The sequence below is a fragment of the Coregonus lavaretus genome (genome assembly GCF_964263955.1).
Source record: "Coregonus lavaretus genome assembly, chromosome: 24".
Classification (NCBI taxonomy): domain Eukaryota; kingdom Metazoa; phylum Chordata; class Actinopteri; order Salmoniformes; family Salmonidae; genus Coregonus; species Coregonus lavaretus.
Genome location: NC_140011.1, coordinates 14,050,037 through 14,054,729, shown reverse-complemented (window position 1 = coordinate 14,054,729; position 4,693 = coordinate 14,050,037).

Sequence of the window (4,693 nt, the reverse complement as noted above, 5' to 3'; positions counted from 1 at the left end):
GATCAAACCTGGCTTACATTTGAACACTGAAATTGTCCAAAATGTTGTAAAACATTCCTCTCATCTCTGATCAGCTATCTTCTCCGGGTTGCTGAGTCTGTCAGGCCGAGTGTGGTGCATTCGATTGGATGATTTTCTGTCCTTTCCTCTGATGTAGGTCAGGAAGTGCAGGTGTTGGTCTACCTCTCTGAATTGCACCAAGTTTTACTTGGAAATCCAACTTGGAAAATTGTTTGAGGTGCAGTATAGTGTCCATTTGTCAAATTGTTTTTGCTAGCTAGATAGCTTCGTTCAGTTCAAGGGAAGTGAGCGCCAAATTATGTAGACACACCCAAATGTACAGACCTTACCCCAGGCTTACCCACACAACATGTTTAGGCAATACGCATGCGCAAAATATGAAATCAGCTCAATGCAATGAATGAATATAGGCAAAGCATCGAGTTCTGTAGTGACCCTGCCCATAAACAATGAATACCCTGGCGGTTTCCTGAGGTTTTGATGCAGTTTTAGCACATTTTGAGATTTTGAGCATAGAAACCACCCGAATCGTTGTGAAAAAACATTAGACAACCAAAATTAATGACAATTCTTTATATAATGTTGTTTTTTATTTGGCTTTTAATAACAGCTTTTTATTAGATTATCACAGGGTAAGCACTGCCTACCCTGACTGCATCTCACTGAATAGGAGGCATGAATCACAGAGAAGTGGAGGGAAAATTGGAAAGGCAGGGTTTGTCAAAAGAGTCGCCTCTTGTATACATTGACCTTATAGGAAGGGAGTGTGTGCGTGCGTGTGCGTGTGTGTGTGTGAGGGGGGATCTAAAGTCCACCCCTTGCCTCTACTTATAAATAATTGTCACTGGCCTTGAGCCTGACAACCCCCATCTTGACACTGAGTCGCTGTAATAGCTCAGACACACCCGATAGGTTTGTCAAACGTTTGCCTGCCGACAGTACTTAGCACCTCTGAACAGAGTGTCGGCAGTCAATCTCTTTTGTGTTCACACCGCAAAGACCTTAAAATACTCCAAACCAGAAGGTGGCAGTAGCGTTGTTTAGCGATGCATATCCGTGCGTATTGCTTATGGTCTAGATTCCAAGCTAATTGCGCTAATTTTGCTATTTTGTAGAAAGCCGTTGTTGATACTAGCCAGAACTACCTAGCAAGATGATGAAGAATTCCCATTTTGGAATGGCAGTGTCAGCCAATCAGCACCTTTGTTGTTCAACGTGACGTGCCATTCCATAATGACTGCTGTGGCTACTGCTGTGGCAGTTCACTTAAAAACTAACAGTCATTCAATCTTCTCGTGTAACAGTTGGGATAATGGGACAATTCGGAGTACAACACATTTCTCCTCTTTGGATTGAGGTACATTTCCTGAGACATATCTCACCCTGGCTCCCCGGTGTCTTAATCTACACAGGGAGCCTGTCTGACCCTAGTGCAGCTGTCAGCAAGCAGGTCGGATCTGCTGGCTAGATGTTGGTAAGTTCAGTGGGAGGCTGGGAGTTTGTGTTTTCTTGACTCAAGCTTGTTATCACAGTTCAATATTTACGGTTAACTAGCCACAGGAGGATATTCATTCTCACCACAAACTATTCTCACACTCAGAGTTTTCAAACTGTACTGTCTGTCTTTGCTATTCTGCTGCTTCTAACAAGATGAGATTTGGAAGGATTCCCTTGCGAGACCAGGGGTAGGCTACTTCTCAAATAGTACAGTACAAAGGAGGGTTTGAAAACTCTGTGACAGTACTGTATCCTTGTCTCATTTCCTTTATCTGCACACTGATTTCAAATCAAATGTTATTGGTTTGCATACACATATTTAGAAGATGTTATTGCGGGTGTAGCAAAATGCTTATGTTCCTAGCTGAAACAGTGCAGTAGTATCTAACAATTCACAACAATACACACATATCTAAAAGTAAAAGAATGGAATTAAGAAATATATAAATATTAGGACGAGCAATGTCAGAGTGGCATTGAATAGAATACAGTTTATACATATGAAATGAGTAAAACAGTATGTAAACATTATGTGACCAGTGTTCCTTTATTAAAGTGACCAGTGATTCCATGTCTATGTACATATGGCAGCAGCCTCTAAGATGCAGGGTTGAGTAACCGGATGGTAGCTGGCTAGTGACAGCGACTAAGTTCAGGGCAGGGTACAGGATGGAGGCAGGGCAGTGGGAAACATCATCATCATCATCATTATCGACGGCACCTGGAGCCAGGCAAAATACATTTTCCTCAGAAACATCCTGCTCCCCCAGCCCAAACAGGTGGAACTGCTATAGTCCAATAAGGCACAATGTATTTAGTACAATGTAACCAGGGTACTTTACACTGGGGGTGTATTGATTAAGTACAATGGAACCAATGTAATAGTCCCAAAAGTGCAAACTACAAGCTAAATCAAGGTCTTTCAAGTATATGTATTTGGCCGTGGTCTGATTATTATTATTATTATTATTATTTTATTTTTTAGGGGGTAGATCAGCTTTAATATTGCAGATAGATTGTAATTCCATCAATGTAATTGTCTGCATCACTTCCAATCCCCCATATGTTTTTTTTTCTCGCATATATATAGCCAATCCACAAGTTGGATTGGCTTGATGGGCACTTCTTACGTACCATATGGTCAAGCTGCTCCCACAACAGCTCAATAGGGTTGAGATCCGGTGACTGTGCTGGCCACTCCATTAAAGACAGAATACCAGCTGACTGCTTCTTCCCTAAATAGTTATTGCATAGTTTGGAGCTGTGCTTTGGGTCATTATCCTGTTGTAGGAGGAAATTGGCTCCAATCAAGCGCCGTCCACAGGGTATGGCATGGCATTGCAAAATGGAGTGATAGCCTTCCATCTTCAAGATCCCTTTTACTCTGTACAAATCTCCCACTTTACCACCGCCAAAAGCACCCCCAGACCATCATATTGCCTCCACCATGCTTGACAGATGGCATCAAGCACTCCTCCAGCATCTTTTCATTTGGTCTGCGTCTCACAAATGTTCTTCTTTGTGATCCGAACACCTCAAACTTCGACTCGTCTGTCCATAACACTTTTTTCCAATCTTCCTCTGTCCAGTGTCTGTGTTCTTTTGCCCATCTTAATCTTTTATTGGCCAGTCTGAGATATGGCTTTTTCTTTGCAACTCTGCCTAGAAGATCAGCATCCCGGAGTCGCCTCTTCACTGTTGACGTTGAGACTGGTGTTTTGCGGGTACTATTTAATTAAGCTGCCAGTTGAGGACCTGTGAGGCGTCTGTTACTCAAACTAGACACTAATGTATTTGTCCTCTTGCTCAGTTGTGCATCGGGGCCTCCCACTCCTCTTTCTATTCTGGTTAGAGCCAGTTTGCGCTGTTCTGTGAAGGGAGTAGTACACAGCGTTGTACGAGATCTTCAGTTTCTTGGCAATTTCTCGCATGGAATAGCCTTCATTTCTCAGAACTAGAATAGACTGACGAGTTTCAGAAGAAAGTTCTTTGTTTCTGGCCATTTTGAGCCTGTAATCGAACCCACAATTGCTGATGCTCCAGATACTCAACTAGTCTCAAGGCCAGTTTTATTGCTTCTTTAATCAGCACAACAGTTTTCAGCTGTGCTAACATAATTGCAAAAGGGTTTTCTAATGATCAATTAGCCTTTTAAAATGATAAACTTGGATTAGTAAACACAACGTGCCATTGGAACACAGGACTGATGGTTGCTGATAATAGGTCCTCCTGAGTGGCGCAGTGGTCTAAGGCACTGCATCGCAGTGCTAGCTGTGCCACTAGAGATCCTGGATCGTATCCAGGCTCTGTCGCGGGAGACTCATGGGCAGCGCACAATTGGCCTAGCGTTGTCCAGGGTAGGGGAGGGAATGGCCGGCAGGGATGTAGCTCAGTTGATAGAGCATGGCGTTTGCAAAAACTAATATGTATTCACTAACTGTAAGTCGCTCTGGATAAGAGCGTCTGCTAAATGACTAAAATGTAATGTAAATGTAATAATGTGCCTCTCTCTGTACGCCTATGTGGATATTCCATTAAAAATCAGCGGTTTCCAGCTACAATAGCCATTTACAACATTAGCAATGTCTACAATGTATTTCGGATCAATTTGATGTTATTTTAATGGACAAAAAAAATGCTTTTCTTTCGACAACAAGGAATTTCTAAGTGACCCCAAACTTTTGAACGGTAGTGTATGTTTAAATAAATTATGATTAAGAAAAGTGACTGATGTCCTATTTGATTATGCAAAACATTGTGATGGAATGCTGCATGTGAACTAAAGGACATCTGAACAGTATTTGACCTAACCCATCCACCCGAGGGCTGGGGCAGCTGGTGCGCCCGAGAGCCCGCAGAAAAGACTGATGTTTTAAGAAAAAAGAGCATGACACTTTACAAATGTATAGATGCAGCTTCTCTCAAGCGTTGCAACGCGCCGTTGGTGTAGTGGTATCATGCAAGATTCCCATTCTTGCGACCCGGGTTCGATTCCCGGGCGGCGCACGTATTTTGGTACATTCTATCCAAATTTCTCCTACATTTTGGATGCACTTTATGTGACCCACCAAATGTTCAACATGCCATCTGAAGCACAAATATGTTTTGCCCATTCTGCCAGTGCCTTCATCTAAGCCACAGTGCGCATGCGAAGCCGTATATCCGCTTTCTTTCA